General features: G+C 38.1%; 1 protein-coding gene across 6 annotated transcripts in view; it reads right to left on the reverse strand.

Moving 5' to 3' along the window:
• The window catches only part of LINGO2 (leucine rich repeat and Ig domain containing 2), a 649,774-nt gene that overhangs the window by 169,635 nt on the left and 455,668 nt on the right, over positions 1-24,471 (reverse strand). The window lies entirely within an intron of this gene.

Raw genomic sequence — 24,471 nt, forward strand, 5'->3', positions numbered from 1 at the left:
AGATTTATACCATTTTGCATAGGAGGGTGGTACATACTATTGTGGTGCTCCTGAACTATTCCTTGCTCTCTGAACAGGATAAACCCCTGGGGTACTTAGGGAACCATATATGTTGCCAGGAATTGGAACTGGAATCGACAGGATGCAAGACAATCACCCTAACTGCCATTCTCTTTTTCTGGCAAGAATAATTTTATACTTTAAGATGAATCTATACAATATCTAAAGCTTACATAATAGTGATAAAACTTTTCATTCTGAACAATGATAACTACTTAGTTATCCAGTTGGTTTTGGCTTTGTATTTTCCATGCAGCCACATGGATAAGCATATTAATGGGTAATTGTAACTGAACACATCACATCACACCTCACTCGTTTTTCTACATGTTTTAAAAGGTGGTTCTGTCCAGCCTTTCTGGAAAACAACATGGACAGTCCTTCAAAAACTAGAAATTCAGTTTCCATATGACCTTGCAATACCACTTCTGGAAATATATCCCAAGGATGAAAAAAGGACAGTAGAAATGACATCTGTAACTATATGTTCATTGCAGCACTGTTAACAATAGCCAAAATCTGGAAACAACTCAAATGCCCTAGAATACATGACTGGTTAAAGAAACTTTGGTACATCTACACAATGGAATATTATGCAGCTGTCAGGAGAGATGAAGCCATGAACATTGCTTATAAATGGTAGACATGGAGAGTTATCATGCTGAGTGAAATGAGTCAGAAAGAGAGGGACAGACATTGAAGGACTGCACTCATTTGTGGAGTATAAAACAACATAACATGAAGCTGACACCTAAGGATAGTAGATACACGGGACAGGAAGATTGCTCCATAGCTGAAAGCCTGTCTCATGAGTGGAAGAGAGAAGGCAGCTGGAATAATGAAAGGATCACTAAGAAAACGATGGCTTGAGGACTCAGTCAGGATGCGAGGTGTGTGCTGAAAGTAGATAAAAGTCCAAAAATGATAACTTCTCAGCATCTGTATTGCAAACCACAATGCCCAAAAATAAAGGGAGAGTATGGGGAATATTGTTTGCCACAAAGGGAGGGGGAGGGTGGGAAAGGGTGGGTATATCAGGGACATTAGTGGTGGGGAATCTGCACTGGTGGAGGGATGGGTGTTTGATCACTGTATGATTGTAACCCAAACATGAAAACTTGTAACTATCTCACGGTGATTCAATAAAATTTAAAAAATAAAATAAAAAAGTTCTTAGGACATGGAAAGCATTATAGCTCTTAGCCAGAGAAATAATAGAAAGTTTAAAGAACTTGCCTTGTTTATTGTTGTACTGGGGACAATTGCTCAAATCCTGGCACTGTACATGGTCCCCCAAGCCTCTCCAGGTGTGAGCCCTCCACCAAATCCAAACAATACCGTAAACATTCCAATTCTTCCAGAAAGTGCAACATGAAAAGAAGAATGGACCTTTGTCACATAAATGTGATCAAGATAGCCGATCCCGGCCGCCCAAGCTGAGCCGCTCCCTTGTCCCCCACCCCCCAGGTTAGTCTTCCCGCCGCTCCTCTGACCCGGGAGTGGGACCCCACGGCGCAAGTGTCTGCAGGTGTCCCCCAGACACTGGGAGGAAAAGGGGATCTGCGCCTGCCTGCCTGTCCCTTTGGGCCGGCCGCCCAAGCTGAGCCTCTCCCTTGTCCCCCACCCAGTCTTTACTTCCTGGACAGAAACCAGGTATCCGTGGGGACGTGGCCACTTCAGAGGTGGGCGTGGCTTCAAAAGTGGGCGTGGCCTAAATTTCAGTGGGTGGCTGCTAATGTGGCCACAGGTAGTTCTCTCAAACCAAGAAATATTACCCCTCCACATATACAACAACATGAAGAACCAACACAAATCCCCACCACAGGGAGACCATGAGGAAATAAGTCTAGAAGCCTCAGTAGGTGCTAGCCACCTTAGGGACCTCTCTGACAAGGAATTCAGATATGAAGCCATCAAGATGTTCAATCAACTCGATGAAACAGTCACACAGATATCCGCTAAACTGAAAGAGGACATGAACGAAACAATCAATCACACAATTGACAAAATACAGCAAGAAATGAGAGCCAAAAATTGGAAAGCTTTGCACAGAAATGGCACGCATCACAGATTCCATAGATGAAGTCAAATCCTCACTCACTGCCCTCAAAAATAGAATGACCACAGCTGAGGAAAGAATCAGTGACTTTGAAGATCAGCTGCACCAAGCCAACAGACAACAACAAACAATGGCAAGAGACCTCAAAATAGCTCAAGAGCGAATCAGAGTCCTATGAGATGATTCCAGAAGAAACAACATTAGAATTATTGGACTACCAGAAGCTCAGGGAAACAATCCCAATGAAAAAACCATGCTTAAACAAATTATCGCCGAAAAATTCCCAGAGCTCCATAATACAGCCATCCAGATTCAAGAAGCCCGAAGGGTGCCAGCTAAAAGAGACCCCAACAGAAACACCCCAAGACATATTATAGTTAGAATGATCGATGCTGCCGATAGAGACACAATACTGCAAGCAGCAAGGGCAAAAAAGGAAATCACATACAAAGGAGCACCCCTGAGATTCACAGCAGACCTGTCAGAGGAAACCCTACAAGCCAGAAGACAGTGGCGAGATATAGTCAAAAAACTCACTGAAATGAATGCTTCACCAAGAATACTCTATCCGGCTAAGCTCTCACTCAAAATAGATGGAACACTACACTATTTTCTAGATAAACAGCAGCTCAGGAACTTCATAGACTCAAAACCAAACCTAAAACAAGGACTAAAGGGGCTAGTATAAGACAAGACAAAATCTACAACCACAACACACCCGCACAGAAACATGACACAAAACCCCATAACTATACTCTCTCTCAATGTCAACGGTCCCAATTCACCATTGAAGAGACACAGAGTGGCAAAATGGATACAGAGACAGAACCCAACATTCTGCTGCCTACAAGAAACTCATCTCAACCCTCAGAGCAAACACAGACTCAAAGTCAAAGGATGGAAAACAATTCTGCAAGCAAACAGCTCCTGTAAAAAAGCTGGGGTGGCCATACTAGTATCCGACAACATTAATTTCACCTTAAAAAAGGCTAGAAGGGACAGTGAAGGCCATTTTCTATTCATCAAGGAATACGTACAACAGGAAGAAATCACACTCTTAAATGTATACGCACCTAATGAGGGAACAGCTAAATATTTAAAACAACTGCTAACAGATTTTAAGGAAGACATTGCAAGCAACACAATAGTACTTGGAGACTTCAACATTGCCCTATCACCTCTGGACAGATCAACAAGAATAAAACCCAACAAGGAATCATTGACTTTGAAAGAAGAAATAGAAGAGAGAGGGCTTATAGACCTATACAGGGCTTTACACCCCAAAAAGAAAGAATACACATTCTTCTCCAGTGCACACGGAACATTTTCCAAAATAGACCATGTGCTAGGACACAAAACATACCTCAACAAAATAAGGAAGATAGAAATAGTATCAACCGTCTTTTCAGACCATGATGCACTGAGGATAGACGTGAATCACACACAAACACGGAGAACCAAATCAAACACCTGGAAGTTAAACAACTCGATGCTGAACAATGAGTGGGTCAGGAACGAAGTCAAGGATGAAATCAAAAGATACTTGGAAACAAATGAGAATGAAGACACAAGCTACCAGAACCTATGGGATGCAGCGAAGGCTGTATTAAGGGGAAAATTTATAGCTCTGCAAGCATATCTTAGGTCTGTAGAAATGGTGCATATAAACTACTTGACCTCACAGCTCAAGTCCTTAGAAAAGGATCAACAGAAAGAGCCTAAATCAGGCAGAAGGAAAGAGATCATAAAACTTAGAGCAGAAATCAACGACATGGAAACCAAAGAAACAATCCGAGAGATCAATCAAACCAAGAGCTGGTTCTTTGAGAGAATAAACAAGATAGATAAACCACTCGCAACACTCACAAAGAAACAGAGAGAGAGAACCCTAATAAACCGAATCAGAAATGAGAAGGGGGATATCACAACAGAAACCAAAGAAATCCAAAAGATCATCAGAGACTACTTTGAAAGTCTGTATGTCACAAAACAAGAGAACCTAGAAGAAATGGACAAATTCCTGGACTCCTATAATCTCCCAAAGCTGAATCAAGAAGACCTGGAGTATCTGAATAGACCTATTAACATCAACGAAATAGAAGCTGCAATCAAAAGCCTTCCCAAAAACAAAAGCCCGGGCCCAGATGGATTCACTAGCGAATTTTTCCAAACATTTAAAGAGGACCTGCTGCCAGTCCTTCTCAAGCTCTTTCAGGAAATTGAAAAAACGGAAACTCTCCCAAACAGTTACTATGAAGCCCATATCTCTCTAATACCAAAAGGAAACAAAGATACCATGAGAAAAGAAAACTACAGCCGATATCCCTGATGAACACGGATGCGAAGATTCTCAACAAAATTCTAGCAAAGAGAATTCAACTACTCATCAAAAAGATCATATACCACGACCAAGTAGGATTCATCCCAGGGATGCAAGGCTGGTTTCACACTAGGAAATCAATCAACATAACCCACCATATCAACAAAAGAAAAGATAAAAATCATATGATCATATCAATAGATGTAGAGAAAGCATTTAACAAGATCCAACACTCTTTTATGATGAAAACCCTAGCCAAAATGGGGATAGAGGGGACTTTTCTCAATATAGTTAAAGCCATCTACACAAGCCTACAGCAAGCATCGTCCTCAATAGCGAAAAACAGAGAGCCTTCCCTCTAAGATCAGGGACGAGACAAGGATGTCCACTCTCTCCACTGCTGTTCAATATAGTACTGGAAGTACTTGCAAAGGCGATTAGGCAAGAAAAAGATATTAGGAGCATCCAGGTAGGAAAGGAAGAAATTAAGCTCTCACTATTCACAGATGATATGATACTATACTTAGAAAACCCTAAAACCTCTATCAAGAAACTTCTAGAAACAATAGGCTTGTATAGTAAAGTGGCAGGCTATAAAATCAATACCCAAAAGTCCATGGCTTTCCTATATGCAAATAGTGAAAGAGAAGAAAAAGACATGAAGAAAACAATCCCATTCACAATTGTGCCCCAGAAAATAAAGTACCTAGGAATCACCTTAACTAAGGAAGTAAAGGACCTGTACAAAGAAAACTACAAAACGCTACTTCAGGAAATAAAAGAGGATACAAGGAAATGGAAAAATATCCCCTGTTCATGGATCGGGAGAATTAACATTGTCAAAATGGCAATACTTCCCAAAGCATTGTATAAATTCAACGCAATTCCTATTAGGATACCCATGACATTCTTGAAAGAATTGGAGCAAATACTCCTGAAATTTATATGGAACAGAAAGTCCCCACGAATAGCTAAAGCAATTCTTGGGAAAAAGAAAATGGGAGGAATCAACCTCCCTAACTTCAAACTCTACAACAAGGCAGTAATAATTAAAACAGCATGGTACTGGGACAAAGGCAGAGCTGTAGACCAATGGAACAGGGTTGAATATACTGACATTCCCCCCCCCCCCCCCCCAAGCATACGAACATCTTATCTTCGATAAGGGGACAAGAAAAGTGAAGTGGAGCAGGGAAAGCCTCTTTAACAAATTATGCTGGCAAAACTGGACGGCTACATGCAAAAAAATGGGCTCAGATCTCTGTCTAACTCCATGTACAAAAGTAAAATCTAAGTGGATTAAAGATCTCAATATCAGACCGGAATCTATAAGATACATTGAGGAAAATGTTGGCAAAACCCTTCATGACATAAAAACTAATAGTGTCTTCAAAGATGTCACACCGCTGGCCAAGCAAGTGAAAACAGAGATAGACAAATGGGACTATCTTAAACTAAGAAGCTTCTGCACCTCAAAAGAAATAGTGACCAAAATACAAAGACAGTCTACAGAATGGGAAAGGATATTTGCCAACTACACATCTGATAAGGGGTTAATTTCAAGGATATACAAAATACTGGTTCAACTCCACAAAAAGAAAACATTCAATCCTATCTAAAAATGGGGAGATGAAATGAATAGAAACTTTGACAAAGAAGAAATCCTAATGGCTAAAAGACACATGAGAAAATGTTCCACATCATTAATCATCAGGGAGATGCAGATCAAAACCACAACGAGATATCACCTCACACCACAGAGACTGGCCCACATCCACAAGAACAAAAGCAACCAGTGCTGGCGCGGATGTGGTGAGAAAGGGACACTCTTTCACTGCTGGTGGGAATGCCGACTGGTTCAGCCCTTCTGGAAAACAGTATGGAGGATTCTCAAAAAACTAGAAATTGAGCTCCCATTTGACCCAGCAATACCACTCCTGGGAATATATTCCAGAGAGGCAAAAATGTATAATCAAAGTGACATCTGCACTTGTTTGTTCATTGCAGCACTCTTTACAATAGCCAGAAACTGGAAGAAACCTGAATGCCCAAGAACAGATGACTGGTTAAAGAAACTTTGGTACATTTACACAATGGAGTACTATGTAGCTCTTAGAAAAGATGAAGTCATGAAATTTACATACAAGTGGTACTACATGGAAAGTATCATGCTAAGCGAAATGACTCAGAAAGAAAGGGATAGACATAGAAAGATTGCATTCATCTGGGGAACATAAAATAACAAAATGGGAAACTAACACCCAAGAATGGCAGAGATTAGTACCAGGAATTTTATTGAATGACCTGGAGGCCAACCACACATGTTAGGGGGAAAGGGAGCTCAGAAAGAGAAGGGAACACCAAATAAAGGGTGTTGGGATGATTCGCCCGCGATGGGAGAGTATGCTGAAAGTAGACTATCAACCAAACATAATTGCCACTCAATGCCTCTTTTGCAAACCACAGCACTCAAAAGGAGAGAGAGGGAAATGCCCTGCCACAGAGGCAGGGTGGGATGGGGGCTGGGGGGGTGGAAGGGATACTGGGATCAGTGGTGGTGGGAAATGCGCACTGGTGGAGGGATGGGTGTTTGTTCATTGTATAATTGAAACCCAAGCACAAAAATGTGTAAATCTGCAACTGTACCTCATGATGTCTCACTATTAAAAAAATAAATTAATTAAATTTTTTTAAAAAAGATAGCAGATCCCCTTGAAGACAAAGTACACAGGATGAAAAAATTCAAACAAATGGCATGCAACCAAAAAATGAAAATGAAGACAAAAATAAATAATACCTGGAGTTCTGGTTTTTTTTAAATTTATTTATTCTTTGGTGCCACAACTGGTGGTACTCAAGACTTACTCTCAGCTCTGCACTCTAGGATCACTTCTGACAAGGCTCAAGGGACCTCAGGGGACCAGGTGAGGTTCAGTTGGTCATCAACCCCCGTTGGCCATGAACAAGACAAGAGTCCTACCTTCTGTAATATCTCTGCTACTCCAACCTAGGGATATTTCATTGAGAAAAAGAAAATACTTGAAGTATATGATGGTTTGTAAGTAAAATAATGTAACTTCGTGTGTACTGATATGGGGAACTCTCTAATTGAAAGAAAGTAAAGACAAAACCCAATCATGGAAAACTTTATAACTGTTTGCTCGAATGGGCCCAGTAACATCTCCATCATGAGACTTGTTGTTACTGTATTTGGCATATCAAATATATCACGAGTAGCTTGCCAGGCTTTGCCGTGCGGGCGCAATACTCTCAGTAGCTTGCCAGGCTCTCAGAGAGGGGCGGAGAACTCAAACTCGGGTTGGCCCGGCCAACATGGGTTTGATTCCTCTGCCCCTCTATGAGAGCCCAGCAAGCTACCAAGAGTATTTTGTCCGCACAGCAAAGCCTGGCAAACTACCCGTGATGCATTCGATATGCCAAACACAGTAACAAGTCTCACAATGGAGACATTACTGGGCCCGCTCAAACAAATTATAATTGTTTATCTCACAAAAATATACTTTTTTAAAAAAATTAATGTGCATTATAGTATCCTCATATTTTTATGTTAAAATAAATGTTATAAGAACTTATAAAAGATATTTATATCTCAGTTTTACATAGGGAAACTCTTATAGAATTAATTCTATTTGAATCTGGAAAAGAAGTTGGAAGATAGTGAGAGTCATGAAATATAACATAAATGAAATTTGTTTTTCACAGAAATACTGTTATACCACAAACATACATTACCTAACTGAAAGTAAATATTTTTAATAATGAAAGAAAACATCTGTGTGTGTGGGCACAGATGTTTGCGCCTGGAAAAATCCACGCTTGGGAAATGCTGCACTATTTTCAGAATAAAAATGATGATAGTTCAGATTCAAGAAAGTGTATAGAATTAGAAACTTTAAAGAATAGCAGCAACCTGAATACCCTTCCTCTCTACTCAAAGTCATGAATCCAGAGAAGCAATCTTTGTAAGACCAAGAACTTATATAACTACAAAATGCTGATTTTTTTTCTCTAAAACCATTCTTTGTTTTTCTCATTTGAAGCAAAGAATGCATTTATGAACATTCTAATATGTGCAGGTTGAGCTTCATGCAGTCTAAACCTCATTTAGTATAATAAAATGTAAAGAGATTTTAGAAATTTTTACGCACACTTTGTCTCAATGTTACAAACTATAAAGTTATATATGTGAAAATTGAAGTTGATGATCATTGTTTAAATAAAAAAAAAAATCTGAGTCGTACCTTGCACTGCTCAACAAACATTGCACAATGGAAAGGATGAAATCTGGAGTTCTGACCCAACTACATTCTTTTGTGGAGTCAAAATATTGGGTTTTCAGATAATTTATTTCAAGTTTATCATCTTATAAAGGGTTTTTTTTCAGCTCATGGAAAATTAAATAATCTGAGCTAGACTGATAATAGCAGTTTCAAGTATTTTGTAACACTGCATTATGAGTTATAAATTATTTTCATAATAAGAGTATATTTTCCCAATCTTTGATTGGGCTGATTCTTTAGTAAATAGGATGCGGGAAGATGACACTTGTGTCACTTTCATGGCCTTGTGTGTATGCTCACTCTCTCTCTTGGACTTCTGCCAACAGAACAAGTTCAGGCTAGCCTTTCTAAGAACCTATGAGCAGAAAAGTCAGTCTTCAAGTTGAGGTCTTCTTAAATGAGTTAGTTTCTTGCCTAAGTGCTGACTGCATATGTATATTTCACCCTAGCTGTGTTAACCTGAGATTACTGAACCCAGGCCAGATGATCAGAGCTGCCCTATTGCTTGAGACCCACAAACAATTACTTGCTCTTATTTGAAGTCATTTAATTTGAGGCAGCACTATTGCAATAGGACAAGTGGTATGAGAATAAAACAAGCCAGATTCAAAGCTTGTGCTTTGGGCCAGGCAGATAGTGTACATACTTTGTATTGCAGGCAGTCTTAGCAGGATCTCTGGCATTACCAGGAGAGACCCTGAGCAAAATGTTGGGTGTAACCCCTGAATATCATTAAGTGTGGTACAGAACCCAAAACCCAAAACAACACCAAGAACATGTGCTTAGTATTTGTTGTAATCTTCACATTTATGACCCAGGAGGTGGGGGTCACACCCACCAACTGGCCCCCTGGCGCCGTGTAATCCCATCAATGGCCAAGACTCAGAGACTATAAAAACCAGCTCCTGGAACATCTTATTATGACATCTTATTATCTCATTCCTACTTTGGAAAAACTGGCAGGCTACCGAATGTAACCTGCCCACACGGCAGAGTCTGGCAAACTCCCTGTGGCGTACCCAATATGCCAAATACCAGTAACAATGATGGGTCTCATTCTCCTAAAGAGCCTTGAATATAGCACTTTCTTAAAAATCTCAGGGCTAGTATGAAGGAGACATTACTGGGGCCTGTTCGAAGCAATCGACAAATAACAGGATGGTCGTGGTTGTGGTCACATTTATGAACACTTCTGAAGGAAGAAACAGAGCTTCTAAGTTAGATAATTAAGTGAGATCATTTATGAGAAAATGCCTTTTTTCTCATGCATTCTCTAAGTTAGAAAGGTAATTAGAGCAATGTTACCAAACTCATGGTCCAAATGATCATCACCCAGAAGCCAATTTAAGAAATAAAGTTTGGTGTAAGTGAAAAGGATGTATTTACGTGCCAGCAAACTGAGAGGAAGGTCGGTTTATTGCCAGTCCATCTCAGGCTGAAATTTCAGATTTATAAAGAGTTAATGGGGAAAAGAAAAAAGGTCAAAGCCTGGTTTGGGAGAAGTCCAGTTTGCAGCTTTTTGCATAAGTTATTAAAAGAAAATATTTTTTACCTAGGGTTAAACAGATATGCTTGGCACATATGCTGCTCACGCCCATGTGGCAGAACACATGTGGTGCCCGCATCTCCCCTCTTGATATCTGTACTTTCATGCTTCCATGTCTAATGCTGGGATATGTTTAGGGGCTCTCTTGTACTTGGAGAAACCCAGATTCTCTCTTGAGCACATTACTCTCCAATCTCTCCCACTTTCTCTTCCTCCCTTCCTTCAAAAAACTCCATATCTCTAAATAAAATCTGTTTTACTTCAAAAACACAAAAGAAAGCAAAAACAGATATACTTAAATATATAAATACTGTATACTTATAAGATATCAATATTGAATATGGTTAAATTAAAGCTTACTTTAGATAAATATCATTCATAATATAAATACAGATAATATGAATTTACATATGAAAGTATTTTATAATACATATAATTATGTTTATTTTATCTGGATTAGCACAATTTGGGTTAAGGTTAAATCAATGGCAACTGTGCAGATATCTAAAATATACCAACAATATATATTAGACTTGCTTCTAGGGTACCTACTCTAGCCCTAGTTAGAATTACTGTCACTGTCCTCCCGTTGTTCATTGATTTTCTCAAGCGAGCCCAGTAACGTCTCCATTGTGAGACTTCGCTGTTACTGTGTTTGGCATACATCTCCATCGTGAGACTTTGTTGTTAATGTGTTTAGCATATCAAATATGTCACAGGTAGCTCGCCAGGTTTTGCTGTGGGGGCGAGATACTCTCAGTAGCTTGCCGGGCTCTCCGAGAGGAGTGGAGGAATCGAACTCAGGTCGGCCATGTTGGCTGCATGCAAGGCAAACACCCTACCCACTGTGCTAACTTCTAGCACTCAGGGTCAAGCTACCTTGGTAAAACTCATGTGTCAATACCAAATTTTATATTTACAAACACTATATGTATTAGTATGTGGTTTGGCTAAGGCTTCCCTCCCACACCCTATGACCCTCCCCGAACCTGTGTTCTACAAAGTTCTGGAATAGCTCAAGTTTAAGTTTGAGTATTCACAAACACATATTGAGCTTAGTATTGACCACAGAAATATAACCATAAGTGTGGAAATAAGATCAAACCTAAAGAAAATTAAAACCATTTTTATTTTTCTGGGTTCAGCAGTTTATTTGTGTAAACAATAACCAAACTGTCACACTCTTAATGAGGGTGATGCTTTTATAACATAGGGTCATAAAAATAGTTTATTTGCAGTCTTCAGAGCTCTCATGCACATATTATGAGTCTAAGTGACTATGCTTTTTAATTTTTTTCACAAGTTTTGATTTAAGGGCCATTACCTACCTTTTCCATTTAATAAAAAGGATAAATGATGCATCAAGGATATTAGTAAGTTGTTTAGGGTCACTAAGTTAGTCAGTGATAGAGGTAAAATTTAAACCCACATAGTTACACTTCCAAGCATATTCTCTTTATTTGTCTGCAAGATACAGTACCAGCTGCAGTGTGCATTGGGGCCTCAGGTATCCTTTTACATGAATTCTGAGACCAGTTCTAAGGCTCTGCTGCCTACCAGATAGGAATATAAGAGGCAATTTATATAGTACATTTTCTTCTAAATGAAAGGACTCATTTCCTTGTCACAGTGCTGCAGACACCTCTGTGAAAAAAAATCCGTGGTCATTACCAGAGCATTAGTGGCAATCTCAGAAAAGAAGCAAAGGTTTCTTTGTTCTGATAATGACAGAGATGGGCGTTTGGGTGAGGCAGGCTATGACACTGCAATGTAGCTTGCTTTCAGCATACTAACATCTTAGGGTCATTGTGAGACTTAAAAGAAGTCCTCCACAGGCTGCAATTATTGCAGCAATTAGCACACAGTAAGTACTCATTGACCATCAATTTCCTTCAACTGTCACCTTTGCCACACTTTTAATATTTTCCTATTAAATATTAATATCAGTCACATTGTGACACTTTCAACATCTAAGAAACCCTTTTGTTCCTGAAAAATGGCATTTTGAAAGCCCCAGCATCTACTCAGAAAATGCAGTGTGCTGCTCTCCTAAATAATCCCATCCCATTAGAGCATCCATTTTATACCTCAACCAGGAGCATTAGGAAGAGAACACTGAGGCATGAGAAAACAGGGCTGCTAACAATATCCTGGGGAACCTACATGAGTGCCTTTCCCAAAAGCACAAAAATACAAAAATTTTGTATTCAAACATCTTTAATATCATGCATAACTTTGAGATCATGCCAGGAACAACTTTTTTTTTTTTTGTGAGCATCCATCTGTGAAATGCATGCTTGAGAAAGAAATTCTACTATGTTGCTTTTCCCATTATTGAAAATTCTGAGTCCTCCAAAATATCTTGACTCATATCTAGCAGATAGCCTGGCACATAGTAGACACTCAGTATATACTAATTGAACAAGTATCACTTTGAAAAGGTCAAACAGATGAATATTATTTATAAATAGTGTGAAATATCTTCTCAGAGCCAGAATTATTTTCTCAAAATTTGATATTGTGGTTGTGACCTATTTGGGAGAGAAAAATACTATGAGAAAAAATCGCCAGTAGAAAAGTCAATTAATTTTAAGTGAATTTAAGTAACTAGATACAATTGCTGGGAAGAATGTCAACTCTTGCCAAATGAATAAATTTCTTCTGTAGCTCACAGTTTAGCAAAGTGGTAAAAGTATCAGAAGGACTTTCCCAAACTTACATGAGCTAGAAAGTTCCTAAGTGAAATTAATGCATTCCAGGCCTATGTTACAAGAATGAACATCTAAGTTTGGTTAAAATCTATTAAAACCATATCTTGCATGATGAAGCAAAGAAAATGAGAAAAGTGTCACATTGTATTTATGTGTCTCAGTCTAGGAAAAATCCATATGACAATGGTTTCAGGCATTTAGCAATCTGTGGGAAGTGTGCTAAAAGTGGGCATCAGTAAGTTTTTTTCTAGTGTGCTTCTGACTATATTTTAAAGCTACACATTAGACTAATGCTCAATTTTCACATCTTCTATTAACACTTGAGTTAAAACCATGTTGCTCATCTGAAGAGCACACTGTGTCTTCCATGCTATCAGGCCATCATAATCAATTATGAATTTTCCTTTTATATAATTTTATTTGGGGGATGCTAATATATTTATATTTTTCTAATTTTTATTGAGAGTCTATAATTTACAATCTTATTAATGATAATTTCACACATATACCATTCCAACACCACACACAGATACCCACCAGGGTATCTGCTTTCTCTACCTAATATCTCAAGGATCCCACACATCCACCCATCCTCCTCTCCCAGGTAAACTCAGTCTATAAACCAACTCTCTAGTTCTGAACTCTTTGGCTATTTGTTGCTCCCTATTTGGCTATTTGTTGATCCCTTTCATTTAAAGTTGTTTAGAAACAGGCAATACATTGAATGGTTTCTTAGTAGGACTAGGAGATAGAATATAGGTAGACACTAATTACGTATAATATAGTTCAGAAGAATCAATTTAGTAGTCTACAGTAAATACTCAGCATTTATACTATGTTTGTACTCCAGTGATACTTTGTTCATCTTCTGCAAGAAATTAGATATCTTATTTTTTTTCCTGGGCTGGAGTGATAGCACAGTGGTAGGGCATTTGCCTTACACATGGCTTGCTCGGCTAAACCAGGTTCGATTCTTCCACCCCTCTCAGGGCACCAGGAAAGATACCGAGAGTATCTAGCCCACACGCCAAAGCCTGGCAAGCTACCTGTGACGTATTCAATATGCCAAACTCAATATGCCAAACACAGTAACAACAAGTCTCACAATGGAGATGTTACTGGGCCCGCTCGAGCAAATCGATGAACTATGGGAGGACAGTGCAGTGCAGTGTTTTTTTTTTCCTATTGGAAGATAGAGTAAAACCTTCTTAAGTGTGACCTATAAAAGCCATTAAAAAATACGTATCATTAGATTAAAAATACAACTGACCTTTAGTAGGACCCACAACCAATGATATATTCTATCATTAGCACTGAATTAATGTCAATTAGTTAATTCATTATGCTGAAAATCTACTTAAAGCATCTCTACAGACAGGCTTTGGTTGATGTTCACTTGTATTCTAAAAACTGCATTTTTCCTCCACAAAGCATGTTATATTTATTTTAATTTTTATTTGGGAAGGGCTTCCTGTCTGGAGGCACCAAAAAGAGATCACAAAAAGATCACTCATGAGGGCAGGATGGGGGCTGGCACCCTTGACACACTTGAATGATAAAAGAGGCCAGCATCAGGAGATGCTTTGGGAGATGGCCTGGGTACAAAAGGGTTTGGGCGGGGCCTCCTTTGATAGGGCACCAAGGAAGAGATCATAGATAAGCACAGAAAATATGGATTGAGATCTATTTATCTCTTCTTATGGTACTGTAATTTACAAAGTTGTTCATAGCAGAGTTTCAGGAATGCAATCCCATCACCAGCATCAACTTCCTTCCACTACTACCTCCAGTTTTCTTTCTATCCCCAATCTGCCTGTTTGGAAGATACATTTCTTTTTTAACTTTGATTTTTGTAGATTGGATCTCATGCTGACAGTGTTGTTGTCTCTTTGCTTTAGAGATATATATATGCCACACCTGTATACCACTGATATGCCCCAGGTTCCTGTTGTATCCTCTTAACCTTTTCTTATGCTTCCTTTGATTTCTTTCCTTCCTTGTCCTCATTTCTATAATAGAGAAGCAAGGGTAATCTGATATCCCTCCTTTGAAAAAATCTGTAATTTCACACATTTGGTCACTTTATTTCTGAAACCTAGCCAACTGGTGTGATGCTCATCCTGTTGACATTTACTCTTCTGAATAGTGCTTTGTGCCAAATTTTATATACATATATATATAAACCAACTTATTACGTATAATATAGTTCAGAAGAATCAATTTAGTAGTCTACAGTAAATACTCAGCATTTATACTATGTTTGTACTCCAGTGATACTTTGAATATCTGGCATATCCAATACTCTCAGTAGCTTGCCGGGCTCTCCTAGAGGGGCGGAGGAATCGAACTCTGGTCGGCCATGTTGGCTGCGTGCAAGGCAGACGCCCTACCAGCTGTGCTAGCCTTTTTATATAAAGCAGGTATGTTCTTAGAATATAGACCATTATTTCTTCTAAAAGTCATATAATTTTGGTATTTTATATGGAGAGCTGGTCACAAGCAAAAGCATATAAGGATTAAAAATAGACCTAATAATGGCTCCATATGAAGTCACTAAGAGTACCAATTAGTAGGTGTTGATGTATGTTGAGTTCACAAGATTTTTTAAAAATTATGAGATACACAGCAGATGAAGAAACCAAAATTTGGAAACATCTTGACAAACTTTACTGGGGATATGAAGTATTTTGACAACAATGGGGGCGGGAGAAATAAATTAGCATATAGGGTGCTTGTCAGCCTGGGTTCAATCCTTGTCACCTTATATTATCCCTTGACCATGGGCCAGGAATAAGCTCTAAGCACCACCAGATGTGGCCCCCAATCAAACAAATAAAAAGAGGACACTCTAATGAGAGAAAATGATGAATATGTTTGTATACGTACTGAATTGGATAAAATATTTCACAGTGGGACCAGAGAGATAGTACAGGGCTTAAGGTACTTATTGTTAGTGTGACTAGCCATAGTTTCTTCCCTGTGACTGCATATGGTCACCTGAGCATCACATGGTACGATTCCTGAGCAGAAAGCCAGAAACAAACCCTGAGCCCCCAAGAGAAACCAATTTCACCTACATTTAAAGTTAATGTTACTCTGTTAGTTTGGCTTTACACCATATTTCATATAAGGTTGGTGCAAATTATGACTGAAATTTTTTTAAAAACCCTATAAATAACAAATTATATTGACTTTGAATTCATAATGTTGTACTCCAACAACAGAAAGATTACATGTACTAGGCAAGGCAATAACAACAATAATAGCATAAATGGTCAGATTAGCAGAATATCAAGGATTTCTCAAGGTAATTTTTTTAAAACTAAAGGTGATACTTCTATTTTTCATCTCTACATAGCAGGAGCCTAATCTATTACATGTTCTGAGATAAAGAATAGCACTGGGGCAAAGTATCAACTACTGATTTTTAAACAGACCCTGAGTCATTACAACAAGGTAAACCAAAATATTTATTTTTGAAAAGTACTTATATAATTTTTCTGACTTTCTTGGGTTTTATTTTATTTTATCATGTATGGTATTCATTCCATGAAGTAGGCCTAAATATTATGATGTGAATAAGAATAGACGCAGCATATTTTTTACCCTCTCCCTCACATTTTATCTATAATCAATGGATAAGTTTTTGTGATTTAGTCCATAGTTATTTCTTATTTATTCTTTGCATCTTAACAATTACCACGCTGTCCCAAGATACCACTGTTTTACCTAGACCACTACATATTTACTTTTGCTACATTTTCCATGTCAAATTTAGACGATATAAACATGTAAATATGATGACGTTAATCTTATTTAGCACTCTTGAAACCACAATTGTGCTCTTGGGGTTCCTTCTTATGTTGAACTTTAAAAAAATTACTAAATTACTATTTTTGGCTTAAAATATTATTTATAACAGTTTCTCATGTTGACTTTTCTATTATTTTTTAGCTTTTTGGGTGGCAGCAGCAATGTTAATGGGTTACTTCTGGCTCTGTACTTAGGAATTTCCTGGTCATGCTCCGGAGACTACATGGGGTGCTGTGGATTGAACATGGGTTGATCAAGTGCAAGGCAAACAACCTACCTACTGCACTGTTGCTCCAACCCCTTTCATGTTGAACTTTTAAGACCAGGAATAAACTTTTCCTAGAAAAATTTTTAAAAATTAATCTTCTACCATCATCTCTCCAAATTCCTCCAAATTCCAGTAGGAGGGGGTCACACCCACCAACTGGCCCCCTGGCGCCGTGTAATCCCATCAACGGCCAAGACTCAGAGACTATAAAAACCAGCTCCCGGAGGAGAACAGTGCAGTCTCCTGCCCCCGCGCCTGGCTATTCTTCGCCAGGGCCCCTTGGAGGTGAGCGGGTTGAGCTTTCCTCCCCGCCCTGACCAGGGCCCCGGCAGCCGAAGACCTCCAAGACCAGCCACCACCATGCTGAGACCACTCTCCGCACACCTGAAGGTACCGGCAGAGGAACAAAGCCACTTGGGTTCCGGGGCCGAGATCTCCAAGCCTACTTGGATTGGAGTCGAGCACCCTCCACCCAGATCCTCCAAATTCCAGTAGGCGGGGGTCACACCCACCAACTGGCCCCCTGGTGCCATGTAATCCCATCAGCGGCCAAGACTCAGAGACTATAAAAACCAGCTTCCGGAACCGCGCGGCTGCATTTTGCGGCCGCGCAACATCTTATTATGACATCTCATTCCTACTTTGACAAACTGGCAGGCTACCAAATGTAGCCTGCCCACAGGGCAGAGTCTGGCAAACTCCCCATGGCGTACCCAACATGCCAAATACCAGTAACAATGATGGGTCTCATTCTCCTAAAGAGCCTTGAATATAATCTCAGGTCTAGGATGAAAGAGACGTTACTGGGTCCTGCTCGAGTCAATCGACGAATAACAGGATGATTTGTGATTTGTGATTTGTGACCATCATCTCTCAAAGTCATATATTATAGTCTCTCCTACCCAATTTAGGACCCTCCATAATTATGGCCCCTCTGTCTGGAAAGCACTTTTTATTCTTTTATTTAAAATAATTATTGCACATTCTCCAAATGTGACCGTCATTTCTACAAAGAATATATTGTTGACCCAGAAGCTACTATATCTCCTACTCTCATTGATCTCTACATTTCCTGTAGAACATAACAAATTCAAAATATTAATTGTGGAGTAAATAGTTTCATATTCGTTTTCACTAGTTTGTAAGCTCTAAGGATAAAGGACTGTTTTCCTATTATATGTTTAGTACCTAGCATTACACCTGATGAAATAAAATGAAATGCCCATAAAAGCATATTAGGAGTAAAGTGATGATTTGAAAACTGAAGTAAGGAATTAAATGAATAAAGATTTCATTATGAGGAACTCTCACTAATACCAGGAGGAACACCCATTTTAAAACTATAAGACATTCTTTTTAGTAGCATGGTAGGTGTTTCAAAGACAAAGAAAATACAATGTAACCTGAAACAAAGAGCTATCCTACCTAGGGCTGGGTAACAGGAAGAGGAAACAGTGAACAGATTAATAGAAGTGTAAAGTTCTACCACACAAAAAAATGGAAAATGTATGAATTATAGAGAAATGAACAAATTGTTGGTAAAGAATTAAAGCCCTGGTTATTAATATGTATATATAATGTAATTAATACATATTAGCCCTCTCTTCATTCTACTACTGACTTCACTCCCCCACTCCCGCCCCAAACTAATTCCCTCTACAGTTAGACTTTACAGTGATGGGGTAATTCTCCTAGATCTAAACCTTGAATATAGATCCACAGTTTTCAGTTTTTGATTAATAAGTCTAGAGTTTGCTGAAGGCTATATATTTCTACTAACAGAGAAGCCAAATGTTAGTCTACAAAATTTAAGTAAGAGAGCAATTTAAAATAAGCAATAAACATGATTTTAAGTAGGTCACTTCAGGGCTATTGCTAAGGGGAGAAAAAGGTTTCTAATTGCTTGCTATTGTAAATGCTGCATGGCCTAATACCTCACAGTGTGAAAAGTAAATTAGACTTTTCATTGACAAAGATTAAACTATTTTTTTTAATCTTTCCTAAATTCCTGGGGATTTCCCCCACTGCTTCTATGTGTTTTAAGTTTTTCAATTAAATCTCCTGGGTTGTGGCTGCAAGAATGTCCACTGTCAAGGGAATATTTTTCTCTGGGAGAATTAAACTAACCCAATAGCAGTTTGTCTTGGTTCCTCTGTGTATGTTGAATCTCTCAGTGATGCTGCTTTATGAGCACAAACTGCTAAAGCAAAGTGCAGGTGATGTTACCCTGCCATCAGAACTGAAGTCATGATAAATTTATTTTGGGAGAACAAAGAGTTTTTGAAAAGTCATGAAGTCAAGAATAGTCAGCCTTGATAACTCACTTGTTTTCTCAAAGATAATTTATTTCGACATTTAGGAATATGCTCTAGGAATAACAAACCCTGGTGAACATGCCACCATAGATTGGTGTGACACATATGAGTGTCTGCCTTCCAATTTTCCATCAGTGTCGCTTCTGGCTCACTTTGATCCCACCCTTGAGTGTTTTGAATGCTTTAGTGGCTGCCACAGAGGCAATGCTGCAATCAGACCTGTTTTGGTCTGTCCCTGGGCTGAAGCAGTCAATTAAAATAAGCTTAGAAGAAACCCTGGGAAAGGTTCTATTTTTTTTTCCTCGTAAAATATTTCTGATGGGACTCAGGGAAAAGACAGATTTCAGTTTTAAACAGTATGTGTGCTTGAAAGACAGACCAAAATAGCCACCTGGGAAATGGGCTGCATGGAAGAAATAATAGTATTTTAAATGTGTTTATTAATTCCGGTTTGAAAAGCAAAACCAAAGAGGGGATCCCTAGCTGCAAGAATGAGGTATAGGGGAAATTTATTTAAGAGATCTTTATTTGTAAAACTCAAAGTTGCCTCAAGCAAGAGAGCATTTGCAAGATATTACAGATGGGAAGAGAGGGCAAACAGATCAGTAATTTTATTTTAAATATGCTGTATGTTTTTAATTAGTTTCAAAATAAGGATTAGTGTGAGAGGCAGCAGCTGGGAATGCAGAGCTTTTTTTTTTTTATAATTGAGCAGCTTAAAAATAAGCTCAATTCTAATTTGACAGACACTTAAAATCCATAGCATCCATGATAAATTTGGCATCTCAAATTATATAACCAAACTTTGATCCTTTCTCATCACTAATATGCATGAATTTTTTCACTAGCATGTTTGCTTCCTATGCTTTTACTACAAAAGTTTGTATCTACAGTCAGTATTTTATAAATAGAATATAGAAAAAGAATTGACAGCTTTCCATGGAAGTTTGGCTGTCGCTCCTTACCTAAGAACTAAGATTTGGAAACTGAAGAGCTGAAGAAGCAGCTTGTTTCTGCATGATCATTTTGTGAAACTCTTTTGAGAACTCAAGCTGACATGTTAACTCCAAAGGATCTCTAGAGTGAGTTCAATATGCTGCTTCGTTTGCCTTTTAATCTTTCCCATCAAGTTCAATTTAAAATATGTGTATATCTAGACTACTAGAATTCTTACTATATATTATTCATGAGTTAAGGATAACTTATTGGCATAGATTTTCATTAATTTAAAGGTGTTTAAAAGTGAAGAAATGTGCTCTAAAAAACTATAACTTAAGATGTCTAAAATAATTATGGATTGTTGAAACATAATTGAATTAAAAAGTCAATAAGGAGGGTCAGAGTGATAGTTCAGCAGGTAGGGCATTTGCCTTGTATGTGACCAACCCGGGTTTAAACCCTGGTACCCCATAAGGTCCCCCAGTACCACTAGGAGTAGTTCCTGAATGCAGAGACAGGAGTAACTCCTGAGCATTGCCGGATATCAGCCAAAAAGGAAAAAAAGAAGCTAATAACAATACACTTGCTTTATTTGCTTGTATGTACCATGTAGCACTATAGCACTGTCCTCCTGTTGTTCCTCCATTTGCTTCAGCGGGCACCAGTAATGTCTCACAACAAATTGTGAGACTTGTTGTTACTGTTTTTGGCATCTAGAATACACCATGGGGAGCTTGCCAGGCTTTGCTGTGCAGGCGAGATACTCTCAGTAGCTTGTCGGGCTCTCTGAGAGGGATGAAGGAATCGAACCCGGGTCTGCCAGGTGCAAGGCAAACACCCTACTCACTGTGCTATTAGATGACAAATATAGTCAAGAATTTTTAAGCATATCTTTCAGAAGATAGTTCTAGCTCTATTTCTTAATTAGGGTGTCCTGTGGTTTGTTTTGGTCAATGGAATGTAGTGAAAATGAGTTTTTCCCAGTCCCCAATGTAGGCCTCCACAGGCAGGGCATAACAAATGCCCAAATGCAACAAAAACTGTGAACTGGTCTTTTGTAGGAAGCTTATGGAGTGGGCACCTGGGAGAATTAGGATGGGGGAGCACTGTGATAATGGTGGAGGAAAGTGGCCCTCTGGGGGAGAGGGTGGGGCTAGGCTGTGTTATGCATGAAACACTATAATTAACAATATTATAAACCACGGTACCTAATGTTAAACAAAAAATGTTTTTTAAAAAGAGGTCTGGAGAGATAATACAACAGGTAAGGCACTTGCCTTATATTTGGTTGACTTGGACTCTAGCCTCAGTATCCCATATGGTCCCCTGAGCCCACCAGGTGTGATCCCTGAGTGCAGATCATGAAAAAGCTCTGAACACTGTTGGTTGTAGCCCCAAATAAACAAACAAAATTAAATAATAAAGCATTGACACATTGTGAGGATAAAAGAGCATTGTATACCTATTTTCACTCTTAAAACTCTGAGTTATCATGTAAATAAGCCCTGATTAGACCAGTTGTTCACACTCTCTCCATGGCCAACAGTAAGTAATCACAAGAAGCAGTGATGTTAAATTGATGAGCAGATCTTAGACACATGAGTGAACAACTAAGCTTATCTGATGAATCACACTGTTGAGCATTAACAAAGTTTCTGGCCAAAAGAGTCAAACTAAATAGTTACTAACTTGAAAGTTAGATTTACATACAATAAAAATGATGCACATACATACACATTGAGATTAGATATTTAAAACTATTAATGTTTTAGCTTTCTTGGATATAAAACTAGTTAACTTAAGATTTAATAGTTTTGTTGTTGTTCTAGCAAAATAGTAAGAACACTGACCTACGCTGGCAGTATATTGAATTGCTTCATGCAATTTTGATACTAGTTACCTTTCCTTTTAATTCTATGTAATAATGCTTTAAAACAATAGAATGACATCAAATTTAAAAAATAAACACTTTTATCACATTAAAAGTACCATTAAAAACAAACAAACAAACAAACAAACAAACAAAACCCTTCCTGAATGGGAGGAAATGTTTACACATCATACATTGCAAAAATATTGTAAAAAGAACCAACATACTTAAAGAACTTCTAAAACTCAACAGCAAAAATAACTCAAAAATATAAAAATAACAAAACTTCCCTATCAAAAACTGCAGAGAAAAGTTGAATGGCCATTTCTCCTAAGAAGATATATAGTTAGCAGAAGGCAGTTGGAAAAATTATTTATAACTTTATAATCATATAAATGCAAATAAAGAAGCAAAGAGATATCACTTCATAGCTGTGGGAATAGCCTGTATCAGAAACACCAGAAACAATGGTGCTGACAGGGATCTGGAAAAGAAATAATTCACATTCAACATCAGTGGGAATGTAAACTGGTGCAGTCTTTAGGAAAAACTCACCAAAAATTTCTCCAAAAGTTAAGAGTAGCAATGGAAAATATAATTCAGAAACTCCATGCCTAGTTGTCTGCCCCCCCCACACACAAGAAACTAGTTGTAAAAAGATATATGCATGCATATGTTATGTTCAGTGCAGCTCTATCTGTAATAGCCATGGGATAGAAACAACCTACAAGCCTAGTGACAGATAATGGATGAAGAAAATGTGGAATATATGTGTGTATATGTCTGTATATATATTTATATATCTCACATATGTGTGTACATATATATTAGAAGGATTATCCAGCCGTTAGGAAAAATAATTCTTACCTTGTGATACAAATATGAATGAAACTGAATGGGGTCATGCAAACAAAGTCAGAAGGGAAAAGATAAATATCAGATGATCTAACTTGAATGTGACATATAAAGAAAAACAACAAAGGAATGGGAGTAAATATTTTAAGAGTTCAATGAAAACAACATCTTATATTCTGACTACAGAAATAAGTTTACTACAGTCTAGAGTGGGAAGAATGGGCTGGGGTCAAATGTTCTAATAAACTGCAGTGGAGATATTTTGGTATTTTCATCGCGTGGGAACACTGTATCCTAAAACAAAGTTTTATTCCCTTGTCAACCTGTTGCCTCAATAAAAATAAATGATGAAAACTAAAATAAGTTTGCCAGAGGGGGAATACTTTTAATAGCAGTAAAAGCACACTAATCCCCTCATATTATGACCACTATCATAAGAGGGAATAACTGCCATAAAAATAATTCTGTTGGACACAAAAAACATCCTGAATGTTTTAGGAGCAGTAAAAGCAAATGAAGCACTAACTCCCTTTTCTACACTCCTCTTTGTTCTTTCTGAAGTATAATAAAAGAAAAAAAGAAACGTGAAAAGTTTCCAAAGTAAACTGAATGGAAGTTAATTTTTGTGCTATCTCAATCAATCCAAGTGCTTCTTCCTCCCCCAAATAATGATAACAACAAACATTGTTTACAAACTTAACAGTTATGATCTATCTTATCTTGACCAAGAGATAAGGTATGGGTCTGGTGAGAAGTAGCTTGAAACTACTTTCTGTACAGAGATTCAAGTTAACTTATTTTTAAAAAAACATTCTTGTTATTTAAATGACAATAATTCTATATCCTTTTTTTCTATATGAATTTTACATTTTCTCCTATTTCAGTTCAGTTTCATCCTTTTCAACAGTGATACTTGTTCCTTTGGTAATGCTAACCTGACCAATGCTTCCCAGTCAAATAAATGAGAACACTTTTACATTGAAAATTTTATAAATATATTAATTATTTAAATATAAAATATATTATAAAATAACAATATAAATTAATTATTTTATAAAATTCACATGTGAGTGAACATATTCTTGGACATATTCCTGGACTACTCAGCTGCTTTTGCAGCCACATGACATATCATAAGACACTCTACCTACCCATTTTCCATAATTACCACACCATACTGATGGAGTTCAAACAGTAGGCAACAAATCATAGCAGAGCTGGCAAGCTACCGAGAATATCCCGCCCACATGGCAGAGCTTGGCAAGCTACCTGTGGTGTATTCGATACACCAAAAACAGTAACAATAACAGGTCTCATTCCCCTGACCCTGAAAGAGCCTCCAATATGGCAGCATTGAGAAAGACAAAGAGAGGCGGCTAAAATCTCAGGGTTGGGACAAATGGAGACATTACTG

This window comes from Sorex fumeus, unplaced genomic scaffold (assembly GCF_029834395.1).
Source record: "Sorex fumeus unplaced genomic scaffold, SorFum_2.1 ptg000034l, whole genome shotgun sequence".
Lineage (NCBI taxonomy): Eukaryota > Metazoa > Chordata > Mammalia > Eulipotyphla > Soricidae > Sorex > Sorex fumeus.